Genomic DNA, 13,757 nt, shown 5'->3' with positions numbered 1-13,757 from the left:
TGGGAATCAATGAAATAGAAAAGAGACAAAGAATAGAGAAAATCGGTGAAGCCAAAAGTTAGCTCTGTGAAAAGTTTAGTCTTTGCAAAGAATAAAATTGATAAACCCTGCTTGATAAGAAAATGAAAGAAAACCTGTTGCAACATCACAGATGAAAGAGGGAACGATATCCTGATTTGTCACACAGACATTAAGAAGAAAATTTGGAGATACTGTGAAGAACTTTCTGCCAATAGTGTAAGTGAAGTGGACAAATTCTTCTTCAACTGAAGACTCAAGTTACTGAACTAACAAATAAATAGAAGAACTTAAGAGTCGTATATTTCTTTCTTTAAAGTTTGTTTTTGAGACAGGAAAAAGGGGGCGGGGGGAGAAGCAGGAATAAGCAGACAGAGAGGGAGATGGAGAATCACAAGCAGGCCCTGCGCTGTGCGGAGCCGGAGGCCGGGGCTTGAACTCACGAACCTTGAGATCGTGACCTGAGCTGAAATCAAGAGACAGCACTCAACCAACTGAGCCACCCAGGCGCCCCATTAGAGAGATTATGCCATCCCCAGGTGTCCCTTGGAGATATTGTGGGTTCCATTCTAGACCACTGCAATAGAGCCAATATCGCAACAAAGCGAGCCACCCCACTTTATTTCCTGTGCATATGAAAGTTATGTTTACACTCTATGGTAATAGGAAAATCTAATCAACGATGGCAGAAATCATTTCAGTGGTTGTTTCTGAGGGGGTAGGGGCTGACTAGGAAGAAGGACAGTTTCGGGAGTTAAGGAAAAGTTATATATACATTGGTTCTTTGGCCAATCCCCCTGGAAGCAACTATCTTCCATTGTTGCCTCTGCCCCACCCTGTCACTCCCTCTCACTCCCTCTCAGGGGGCTTTGACTCCTGCGGCAGTTGTCACAGCAGTAAAATCCATCATGTCACCGTCTCAGGGCTTGCAGACAGAATGGACACCAACGAGGTGGGGAATCTTGGGGGCCATCTTAGAAGTCTGCTGGCCACACTGGTCATCTGTCCCAGGTCTTCTTCGGCAACAGTGGAATGAGTGACCCCTTTCTAGTGCTGCCCTTAACAGGGGGCCGTAGTAAATTGCAGCCTATTCCGAGATGGAAAATTTTAAATATTAAAAGACACCACAGAGACATAATATTTAAATGCAGTGGGTGATACCGTGCCAGATCCGGTAGTCCGGCAGTCTGGGCAAATTGACAGAATTGAAATACAGAGAGCAGGTAAATACAATTTTTGTATTCATGTTACATTTACTGAAGTCAATAACTTTAGTCCGTAAAGAAGTGGTTATGTAAAAAAATCTTTCTTTTGGGAATATACTCTGAAGTACTAAGAGGTAAAGTACCACGTTGCAGGCAACTTATTCTCAAATGTTAAAGAAAACATGATAATTATATATGTATATATGTTATATATAAGTATATATGCATGTATGTAAGCACATACAGAGTACGCAAACCTGACAGAATGTTAAAAAGACGAAAATTTAAGTGAGGAGTTTGGGCCATTCGTTATTATTCTGGTAATGTTGCTGTACCTTTGCAATTATTTCCAAACAAGATGATTTTTAAAAATTTCCCATAGAACCCCAGCAGACTCAGGACTTGAAAGATGCCAAATAAGAACGGAGGCAAGTGCAAAAATACTCAAGTCAAGAAATTTGTTGAGGGGCTTTGAATGTCTGTTGTGGTGATTCACCGCACCAAGAGCTTTTGCGCTTAATCAAATCGGTCCAAAGGATATATGAGAAATCGGCTAACGACAGAGATCTCTGTGGCTGAAACCATCAAATCGCTGCTTCAGCTCCCTGCCTATTATGCTGACCGCAGTCGGCTTCTTCTTTCCCACCCTGGGTTCCAGCATCTGCATTGAATTCAGGGAGCCTCATTCCGAAGCAGCGGTTACCACAGGCATTACTGGCTCGCAGAGAGTAGCCACTGGAGAGTTTCCCAGGATGCTACCACTCCCTTTACAATGGTATTTCTCTCTGCTTTGGTGAAGGGTCTTCTGGATCCTCTTTGGGTATAGATAGGGGGTGGGTGAGCAATTCTTAGATGATAAATCTGCTCTGGCATTCCAATTTCCCTGGGCCTTAGATACTGTCTTTTACGACGTACCAAGGAGGTCTTGACATTTAGTCTTCATTTAGCGTAGGCTACTGAGTTCTGGTTAAGTAACCAAGAAAATTCTTAGAGCCACTCAAGCTGGCACATCGAATTCAGAATCTCGGCTCTGAGCTCCCGTATCCATGATTTCAATTTCGTCCAACATTATAGTTCTTCCAACACCCTTACAATCCATTTCCATACACGTATGTCGGGTTTCTGTCTGTATAAGCTGACAGAATCCTGTAAGATTTTGGTGTGGCTCTCGTCTTCTCATGGTTCACACTTTGTAACTCATGCTCTGGGGTCTGGTGGCATTCGGGTCTGGTTGCAAGTCTAGAAGCAAGGACAGGCAGGGTGTGTGGGTCTTCAGAAATAACAGCGACTCCTTGCAAGGCAAACACCTCAGAGGAAGCCATTATGGCCCGTTTAGGCAGATGAATACTAACACCAGTCAGGGAGGAAGGGCCTCTCCCTGCAAAGGCACCTCAGTGGAATTTGGGGGTTCGGAGTCTCCAGCTTCACGGGATGTGTCCAATTTTTAGGATGCTGCTTTTTCTTACCCAACACTGGAACTTTAACATCAGAAACCCTTCAGGGATGTGAATTCAATTTGACTTGTAATTCAGCTACCAGAAAGATTTGATATAGAATTTGTTTTTCAGAACTTCTGGCCCTGTGTCTGTAGGAAAAAAAAAAAAAAAGATTACTTGTAGGGAAGTCACAGAAGCATTCTGGTCCTGTATCAAGACGTTGACCTAGAAATTCAAAGCCCTGAGTTTATCATTTTTACTCCCTAAATTCTCTAGGTTCCTTAAAAACCGCTAACCGATCCGTGATACTCCTTATTTCCACCAAAATGACATCAACTCCTTGGTCACCCGAAGGTCCTGCCTGTCCCAGGCAGCTGATGCCAGACATCTGCAGGTGATCATCTAACGATCTCTTTTGCCACCACACAGTATGCACACATCTGCTATTCTTTCAACAAACGTTATCCACTGTCTACCGCATGCCAGAGACTTTTCTCGACCCAGAGATATAGCAATCACAAGTCAGAGGCAGTCCCTGCTCTCATTCAGCTTGGTTCTAATGGATGAGACAGATGCATGAAAAATAAATTTTTAGTAGACTTTCAAGCATTTCAGTACTTTGCTGGAAAATAAAAGCAGCAAGAAGACAGATATTGATAGGAAGGACACGTTCAAGTCTGGTGACAATAAGCAGACATGAGCTCCTATTGGTAAAAGAGCGTTTAAGAATAGAAATAAGTATAATCAGTGCCCCTAACTTTGGAGACAAACTGAAGTACTGAATGTACTTCTATTTTTGACTTTTTCCTTAGCATGGTGAGTTGTTTGGGAAATGATTCAATAGTTATTTGTAGTTCCTAAATTCTCAACAGCAGTTGCCTCCTGATATGTGTCACTATATATTCTGAGTTGACATCTGCTGTCTGAATCACCAAAATAGTGCCTTGTTTTAAAATTTATCCACTATTGGCTTATGTTTTATCTTACTCGAGGCCATGTTATCACTACATGTGACATCTCTGTATATGTGTTTGTGAAACTGGGATGAAGTTGGCAAAACTTGAGATGGAGGAAACTCTGAAACATGTTTTTGCATTAGGAGAACAGGAGGCATAAGCATGTTTGGAATAGAGAGAACAGAGAAGGCGAAGCGATGTTGGAGAAGGGAAAGTAAAATGCAAGTCGGGAGCTGAAATGTCACTGAGGCAACAACCTTGGGAGTTCAGACGGCCATCGACTTTTATCATGGCTTTTGGTCTCCAGCAAATAGATTAAAGTCTCCCTCGGGAGTAAAGCTTTCCCTTGGTAGAGGATATCAGTTTGTTGATGGTGATTTTGATGACAATATTCATGATGACATTTTATGTGAAGAATGTTTCTCCAAATGGGACTTGACTGGACCAACTTTTATGCCAATAGAGAGATCAACACGCTGACCGACACTTTAGATATTGACATGTCTAAGAGAGAAATAATTGACATAACTAAGTAATTGTGAAGTGTAACATATTAATCTCTGGAGTTTTGCAGAACCAAAAATTGTGTAGATGAAGAAAGAAAATCACAGAGTAGATGGTCACGATGATGAAACAATATAGTTAGCGTACATTTAATGTTGCACAACTGCTGTCTTATTTTTAAGAACTCAAATAAATGTTAAGCCTTTTGATAATTCTCCATCTTACGAGTTCTCCGTTTCCTCTGTGGCCAGGTCAACCAGTCCCAGGAGATCCTCAGCAGATAAAGACAGGATTTTTTTTTTCTTTGCAGCCCTCTATCCCCACATTTTCAGTTTATTCTGGGCTTCCCAGATCCTTGTTGATATTTCATAATAGAAAATCCTATTGATCATTCAGATGTCTTTGCTAAAGAGCTGATATAGTTCAGATGAGTCAGTAATTGACCCACGTTACTGAAAACGTAAGCCAAAGAGCTGAGACTCATCCTGACTCATCGGAACCAGAGACAGGTATTCTTTTTACCCTACAACACCATTCCATGGTGCAAAGAGGAAGCCGGAGGGATGTTCCAGCCTGGCCACCCTTGGCTGGGCTGTGCAGGGAGGCGGGAGGACAAGGGTCTGGGAGTCAGGCAGCCCGGGCATCCAGTGCAGGCATTGCCTTGGCTTTGTGAATCTGGTAAAGATTCTCACACTACTGGGCATCTGTTCTCCCCAGATGACCTTAGAGGCTCTTTCAAAAGTTCACATCCCTATGTGGCGCTCAATTCCTTTGTGTGGCACTAGAGGCCAAAGCAAATAATTTGACTCCTTCTTGACCTCATCGCCAAAGAGTCTTGTCATAATAAAGTGGAACGCTTTGATTGTCTGACTTTGGGATCTGATAATGAAATTGTAGGGGAAAGTGTTACTGTTTTCCAACCCTCATACACAGATCTGTTACTTTTTATATCCCCTGCCTTCTCTATGTGTGCCTGTTCTGGTCCTCTCTTGATTTGGGGGCATATATATGTGGGGAATAAGGTGAGCATTTCTGCAGAAGCAAAATAGGCCCTCTGTGTTTCAGCAGATTTTTGTCTTGATGGTTTCCTGAGGGTTTGTAAAGACTGGAGATTTTCCTCCCATCAGCATGTACTGAAGAATGCCTACTATGTACTGGCTCTGTGTTAGTCTCTAGGAACCGGGAGAAATCTGGACATAGAGAGCCACTCCTATCTACACATGAAAATGATCATACTTTGGAGAGTCTCAAGGTTTGTTACCCTCTACCTGTTTTCTTTTGGGATTGAACAAGTTGATGCAAACCAACGTTATGAACGAACTTGATTACCTTTAGGGAGAAAATGCCTCATGTCTTGGGTTTTCGCTACAAATTTTAAGACTGAATAGCTGTTTTCAGAACGACAAGTTTGGCAGCCCACTTATAAGATGCAAAAGGAAGAAACACTAGAGATACCTCTATCATTTTGAAGTATGCGGAGCTATTTTTCCAAAGTCGGCTTCGCTGGCAGAGCAAGTCTGTTAATAACCTTGCAGTACTCCCTGTGTTGAAATAACACAAATTAGCATTTAACCCGGGAGGAAGAACACACAAAGTTATTTAACATTTACATAAAATTATGGAGTAAACTCCAAAACAGGTCGCCTCTGAAATGTATAATTACACTCAGCAGTCCCGTCAGCATACATAGAAACAATTTTATTTCCAATCATCTTCGGCTTTTATTCACTCAGGAATGTATCATTAAAATTTCCACAGAACAATGAACCTTAATAGGTGCTAATGCAATTGTGAATTATGGTAATTGTTACCTAAATTAATCTCTGTACTTTCCATTCCTTATTGCCCTATGCATCAGGAGTGTGAAAAAGATAATGTTGAAACTGACATTTGTATAAACGGTGTAAAAGGGTTATCTTATTTGATAAAAAATTTCACAAGAACTCGCTACTTTGTAAAGTGGTTGACTCCACGGGGGGTGGGGGTGTGGTGGGAAAGGTTGCAATGGCTCCAGATATGGTTTACTTGTGAAATTTATGATGGAACAAGGTCATTGACCATCAGGTCACCTTGGATGCCGACACACTCAGTAAGGTGTCCAGAAGGCACACATACGGCCCCCCTGTGCATATCTTGGCAGATCTGTGCACGTGGTCACTTTCTGTGGGTTTACCTTCACTTGTTTATATAAACTACATCCAGCATGCTTGGTGTAATGAAACCCACCACTATGGGCTGAACTGTGCTTCTTCCCCTAAATTTATATGTTGAAGTCCTAACCCCCAGGACCTCAGAATGTGACTGTATTTGGAGATAGGGTCTTTAAGTAGGTAACTAAATTAGAATGAAGTCATTACCTTCGGCCCTAATCTAAGTGGTATCCTTATAAGAGGAGATTAGGATGCAGACAGACACGGAGAGGAGACCGTATGAGAACACAGACGATGGCTACTATAAGCCAAGGAGAGAGACCTCAGCAGAAACCAGCCTTATCAACCTAGGTCTTGGACTTCCAGGCTCCAGAGCCATGCAGAACAACATTTCTATTGTTTCGGACACCCAGCCTGTGCTACTTTGTTCCGGCCCCTCTAGCAAATGAATGTCTACCCAGACTGGAAGTAACGAAACACACATTTTCATACTCCCTGTCACTCTTGACTTCCATTTGACCTTGGGCATCTTGCTTAATTTTTTTCCATTTGCAAATGTAGTTTTTGTACGTTTGTTTATTTTAAATAGCCCAGCATCGTATTCTTTTCTTTTGCTGACAGCACTTGGAGTTTCCTCTGAGGACATGCTAACTCCTCAGTCTCAGGCCCCACAGTTCCAGGGAGGCTATTCTAGAGTGCTAGCTTTAGATGAGGGCGTGTCACTCAGGTCTGCTCAATCAGTATGTTCTATGCCCTCTGCCCACAATGATTGGTATAAGCATGGACATATATCAGAGACCTGGACAATGAGGTTCAGTTGCAGGACTTAACTTGGAAGTATTGAACAATTAAATTATGTTTTTCTTTTGTAGCTGCTGAGGTACAGGGGTGTGCCCAAGACTCCCTGTAACCGGCAGCCACAGTGAAGTCAACACGGAGAGAGCTGGACCACAGGTAGACATCCAGTACCGGGGACCTGTGTGAGCCCCTGATCCAGCCTTACCTGAAGCCAATGATCCCTGGAACCCTGTTGATTAATAAACCAGTAAATGCCTCCACCTCTCTTCCACTTTAAGGCAGTTCGACTTGCACTTCTAGCATGACTGCTGAGTCTTTAGTCATATAATGGCTTAATGCTTTGTCTCTTCTCCTGCGAAATGAGTACACGTTTGTAATGCTAACTATATTTTCCCCCAAATTAGGTATTATGCAGAACGCTGATATTTCTCTGGTGTGTATGTGGGAGGAGGTAAAGAAAGGTAAAGAAAAGACTATCAGAGGTCACATGCAGACCTTTTTTTTTCCACCAGGGGCTGATGAAGTTGCCGCAGGACCAGAGACAAGGGCTGTTGTTGGGACACTTGATATGATTTTTCTTTCCATCTCTGGCAGGTCTCTAGGCTGTCAAGCAAGCTGAGCAAACGGACTTTCTTAGGGCACTTATGGACAGAGGTATACTTGGGCCTGGTAGTAATAATGGAATTTAAAGAGCAGTATCATCAGCTTTACTAAAACAAACAAACCAAAACAAAACAAAACAAAACAAAAAAAACAACCCTGGGTTGATGAAAATCTCACTGGGCTCAAGTGGAATGCATCATAATTAGTGGTATTTTATAGGAACTGTTTCAGTGGGCCAAGACCAGGATGAGCTTTGCCATTTTTAACGGTCTTTGGAGGAGTGATTATCAACCAGAGGTGAAGAAGACTTTTAAAGATGCACGAGTCTTTTACCTCCCAATACCAAACCTGCTCCTACAGTTTGCAGTCAATTTCAAGGGCTCTGTATTTTCACAGCCCACTTCCCTCCTGGACCTTGGCTCAAGAGCTCCTGCTCTAGCCACATCTGCGTGTTGGCTGATTTAGTTTCTAAGCTCTTCATGTTTTCTGGATCCAGAATCTCAAAATTGCAATTTAGGCAGCCCTGCTAATTCATTTCTTCAACTGCTGTTAGCTTTTTCTTTTACTTTGGAGGTTGTTTTGTCTCTGCTTTTATTTACCTCTGTGTATAATCTAAGGAGGACTTCCTTGTTTATTTCGCAAGTGTTTCTTGGCTGCGTGCTGTGTATCAGGAGCTGTGGGAGATGCTGGTGATATAATGAGAATAAAAGGAGAGGGGCCCAGTGCCCCTGGAATTTATGGGCTTGGAGTTTATGGCCACTGGACTTGGGTGATGTTCAATCAGCACAAATATTGGCTGTTCTTTCTCTGGAATGAGGTCACTACATCTGTGGGGCTCAACTCAGCCAGGGACCAGAGTCTGGAGGGGACTCTGATACCAGAGGGTGTATAAAGACTGCCTCGTTAGCTGGTCCAGCTTTGCAGAAATGCTCGGGGGTATCACAGGGCGAGAGTTAGGAGGACTAAGGATGGCCTATCCTTTTGTCGGTGATTTCACACCAGAGTCAGAAGTAGAATGAGGCAAAAGTGAATGAGACACCTGCCTTCAGATGGAAAATTTATGAAAGTTCATGAAACAAACAAACAAACAAAACCCTCTCTGTTATCTATATCCAACAGGACCATGAGGGAGTGAGGGTGAGCCCTGCAAGGTCAAGGTGGGTTCTTGTCTTCACTTAAAATTTTGATATTTCGTTCATCATGGATAAATTCACTTTGGGAGTTTAAAAATGTTGCATTAAAATATAATTTCCCTTGATCGCTAAAATTTTTGGCACCCCCTTAAACTCTGTGACCAAAGTCAAGGCTGAACTCTCCCCACCTTGCCCCAGCCCTGCCTCATGATGTAGGGATAAGTCACAGAGCTTTGTTAAGAAATGTTTGCAATGTATTTTGAGTGTATATAGGATGTGTGCTCTATTAATAAACATTTTGCTTGATGTGATATATATTTTTGGTATATATAATTGGGGATATATATATAACTCAAATTAATTTTTTAATTTAAAATTAATCTGAATTCATGGATTCCTTAAAACTGTAAAGTAGGCGTAATTTAGAGTCAGCAGGTAGAGACACATAGAGCATATAGATGCATCAGTTTTTGAATCAACGTCTCTTAACTTAGCTGAGAAATCCCGCCGCACGGCATCGTGTTTGGTTCTGAGGTTTAGCTGCGGTCTCCATGTCTATTGGCCACAAAGAGCTGGTGAAGGAGTTCATTGCATGAGCTGCGGCCTTGACCGCCATGCTGTGAGTGGAGACCGCTGAGCGTTTTCCCTTTTCCTGGTCCTCTGTGCGGTCTCTCAGCCCTCACCTCTGGCTTCATGCTGGCCTCATCTCTTGCTGCTCCACGTCCCACATCTCTGTTCCTTCTCTCCCTAATCTCCTACTTGTTCCTGGATCTCCCTGACACCAGACTTCACTTTACGTTTCATCCCTGACTCCTCTCTTGCTGGCATATATCTGTCTCACACTCTATTTCTCCACCATCTGGAACAAGTTCTAGAAGCCTAATTAACTTGTAAAGTGTGTTCAGTTTGGATGGCAAAACCCATCTTTCTTCCCTGTGACTCGTACCTCCTGACCTTTCCTCATAAAACACTCATGTCCTATTTGCTACCCTGTGCTCAGTTGTCATTACTTTGTGTTGACAGTTTTATTGTTTCCTGGTGACCCCTGTCCATCCACAATTACTATGGTATGTAGCAACCTGCTTATTTCAAAGTTAAATGTGTGGAACAAAAATAAAACCAAAAAGTTCTACATTCTAGGGAGAAAAATCCAAGTTTTTAAAATATAACATATATTCATTCGTACATAGAAAAATTCTATTATAATTTATTTTGCTAAATGAGTGAGTAGGTCTCTTAAACATGTCCAGATAACAGTTAGTAATGCTTGGTTCTTTAGATCTCCGAGGCTTTTAAAGTCACGCATATAAACAAGCAAATTTTTCATAGAAGCCAAAATCAACTACAAAATAATATATTGCATCAAGAAGCAAACAAAAAAATGGCTTTAAAGTATGGACTATAAATGAAGATGATTCAGTCTTTCAAAATGCCCTGGATTTTACATAAAGTAAATATGTATTTAGGAAACTGTATGACCGGATCGTAATTTGGGAATGAAAATAACAAAGAAAAGTAGCTTAGTTACGTAGCAGAATAGAGTGAGGGTAAGAAGACCAAAGTCTTTCCCTTCGTCACTGCCACTTGATTGCACAATAAGCCTGGGCAGGATGTGCACCATGTGAGTGCCTCATGTTGGTGAGTGGAAGATGGGGGCTAAGAAAAATGGCTTCCACCCAGTAATCGCTAAAGCTGATATAAATTAGCATCACAGAGCTTTAGTACAGACTTGTATTTAAGGAAATCATTTATCTCTGGTTGCATTCCTGTTATGAACTTAAATAGAAAGGGACTATCGTTTGCTTTTAAAAGTTGAAAGGCCAACACAAAGATATGGAAAGAAAAAACAAGTCTGGTAGGTTCCACAGGAGCCCAAGAAGTTTGGCAACTTTCTCTCAGATACGAGTACTTCTTCTTCTATGTCCTTGTGTGCCCTTTATTTGGAGTGAATTTTTATTAATTTCCATATCCCTCTTGTAGTCTGTGGGATTCATGTGTTATCAGAGAATGAATGAAGAAGATGTCTATTTGAGGAAGCAGGCCCTTAACAGTTTATCTTTGGATTAACTGATAATTTTTAGGAGTCAACTTGTCCCGGACTTTATTCTGAGTTTCTTGAGAGAAGTGAAGGGAGGCAAAAGTAACACTTCTCCGGTGCTTTGGGATCCTTGGGAAGAAGCTATGTGAGAAGCACAAAGTATCGCTCTCATTTGGCAATCGTGATTCTAAGGCATATTGAAGCAGACACTTGAATGCTCCAAATGACAAGATAATCCAGATAAAGTTTACGCGTCTTGCAGCTTTTGAAGTTCTTAAAGCCAAATAGAGTGGAAGGATCAAAGACAAACCAAGTTCCCAAGTTAGCTCCTATCGTACACTCAGTGTCTCTGCTTCCTATGAATCTCAGCTGCCAGCAGCAAATACCGCAGCCAAGCACCTAGAGTCAACTACTCTGCGTGTGGACAGTTCTATCACACATATGTGCTGTGGATTACAAAAATGAGGCTCTCTTCTTTTGTAACTTGCTTTCTTTCAAGTACCACAGTACTGAGCAATTAAATATGTTGCTCTATAATACCAGTGGTAAAAGCAAAATAGTTCTCCATTATACAGATGAATCAAAATGGGTTTAACCAATCCTTGTGACTGGATATTTTACATTGTATGTTAGAAGACTCCACCATCCCATCAACATGGAAACAGGTTCGAGCTGACCTCTTTAAAGTTCCTAACACTGTTGGTAAAAATGAAGACTGTGGAAAGCCCAAGTGGGCAGGGTCAGAAGTCTTCTGGGTATCACACAGTGGGTCAGAAGGAAGTGGGTCCTACAGATCTTGAAGGAGGACTGGATGCTTAAGTAATAACTCACATGAATTCATTGTGTAAACTATATCAAGTGTGCAAAATATGAAGTGTTTCGGCTAAGAAATGACTATCTTTCTTTTTTTTTTTTTTTAATGCTTATTTACTTGAGAGAGAGAGACAGAGTGTGAGTGGGGGAAGGGCAGACAGAGGGAAACACAGAATCTGAAGCAGGCTCCAGCTCTGAGTTGTCAGTGCAGAGACCCGTGTAGGGCTCTAACTCACAGACTGCAAGATCATGACCTGAGCTGAAGTCAGACACTCGGTGGTTAGAGTACAGTTTTTCCTGTAGATCATCTGAGGCACCAGTGCCTCAGAATGACTGTATTTGGAGATAAGGTCATTGAAGAGGTAGTCAAGGTAAAATAAGGTCATCTGGGTGGGTCCTCATCCACTATAACTCATCCTTCTAAGAGGAAGAGATTAGGACACAGCTGCACAGCGAGAAGGCCACGTGAAGACACAGGGCACAGTGGGCCTTCTAGGGCAAGCTAAGGAGAGAGCCCTCAGTAAAAACCAATCCCGCTGAGTCCCTGATCTTGGACTTCTAGCCTCCAAGACTGTGAGAAAATGAATTTCTGACCTTTATGCCACACCGTCTGTGGTACTTTGTTATGACAGACCTAAAAACTAAAACTTCATTGTGAGTTCTTATTAAATGACTCAATTTCTATAAAAGGATATCAGAACAATCTCTCTTGCCTGCTTAGATATATGTCTCTATTTAATAAGTGACATAAGCTAGTCCCACAATAAGCATACTCTTGAACTTGGGACCCACCCACCATTTAGCAAAAACCAAGCTGGAATAATATTTATGAAGGGAAGTTTGTTCAAAGGCCATTTATTTCATGAATTCCACCAGATATTCTAAAGCTTACCTCTGGAGCAAACTCTATCCTATGCTGTGTAATTTGGGTTCAATACTAACACTTTGTTTTAAAGCTTATTTACTTAGAGAGAGGGAGAGAAAGAGGGAGTGCACTAGCAGGGGAGGGGCAGAGAGAGAGGGAGACAGAGAATCCCAAGCAGGCCTCGAGCTGTACTGTGAGATCTTGACCCGAGCCGAAATCAAGAGTCAGACGCTTAACTGACTGAGCCACCCAGGTGCCCCATGTTGGTTCAACATTAGATTGTTTAATAAATGACTTTTTGTTGAGGTATCATCAAAATAGAGCAAAGAATATTCTAGAAAGGGTTTCAAGAAGTGCATTTGTGTGTCTACTGAAAGGTTGCTACTGAAAACATTTGCATGGGATTTTTTGCTAAGTGGTCCTTGGGGAGAAATTCTAACTAATGTAAGTACCAAGAATATCTGCTCTTCTCATGATCAATGAATCCAAAGGTTAACTTAGCTTTTATTTTTTGCAAGGATGGCCAGAAAGTTGGACGATGGTTCTTTTTTTTTTTTTATGAATATAATTTATTGTCAAATTGGCTTACATACAACACCCAGTGCTCATCCCAACAGGTGCCCTCCTCAATGCCCATCACCCATTTTCCCCTCTCCCCCCCTCACCCCCCATCCACCCTTAGTTTGTTCTCTGTATTTAATAGTCTCTTGTGGTTTGCCTCCCTCCCTCTCTGTTTGTATCTATTTTTTTTTTCAAAAATATGGAATGCTTCACGAATTTATGTGTCATCCTTGTGCAGGGGCCATGCTAATCTTCTCTGTATTATTCTGTATGAGCTACTGAAGCGAGCACTGGACAAGGGTTCTTAAGCTTAATATGCAAAAAGATCGCCTGAGGAGCTAATTCTGAAACTCTTCTTGAGAGTGAGGAAGGAGATGTGACAAAATATCCAATTTAGAATAAAGTTTAGTCTGATCAAAAAAAAAAAATTAAACTGTTCCTTTAGGTAGTGTTCAGTGTAGATAAAATTGCTTGGGTCTGCTCTCCCCTTATTTTCCTTCCTCGGATGGCATATGGGTATATGAGGGGGCTGAGGTGTCTCTGTGGTAGCAGGTGCAGGGGACTCTGTGCTTTTCTGCTTGTGGAGTGTCCACTGCTTTCAGACCCTTGTTCTCTATCATGCCTTTCACCCAGGCCTGTGGCCAGGACACCCAGTTCTACCTTCTACTGTTATGTCA

At 41.9% G+C, this 13,757-nt stretch overlaps 1 long non-coding RNA gene and 1 pseudogene across 1 annotated transcript in view; one reads left to right on the top strand and one right to left on the bottom strand.

Annotated features, from left to right (window-relative positions):
* LOC121013556 (uncharacterized) overlaps positions 1-7,327 on the top strand; it is a 29,653-nt gene extending 22,326 nt beyond the window's left edge. The window contains exon 3 of the long non-coding RNA XR_005782768.1: positions 7,142-7,327. This is a non-coding gene — a long non-coding RNA (uncharacterized LOC121013556). The remainder of the gene's footprint in view (positions 1-7,141) is intronic.
* A 5,946-nt stretch (positions 7,328-13,273) lies between these two features.
* On the bottom strand, positions 13,274-13,371 carry LOC121013806 (uncharacterized; annotated as a pseudogene).
* Positions 13,372-13,757: the final 386 nt, after the last annotated feature.

The sequence above is a fragment of the Herpailurus yagouaroundi genome, unplaced genomic scaffold, assembly GCF_014898765.1.
Source record: "Herpailurus yagouaroundi ecotype Mexico unplaced genomic scaffold, PumYag 199, whole genome shotgun sequence".
NCBI classification, from domain to species: Eukaryota; Metazoa; Chordata; class Mammalia; order Carnivora; family Felidae; genus Herpailurus; species Herpailurus yagouaroundi.
The sequence above is the reverse complement of the archived record's forward strand: the minus strand, read 5'-3'. Positions and strand labels throughout refer to the sequence as shown.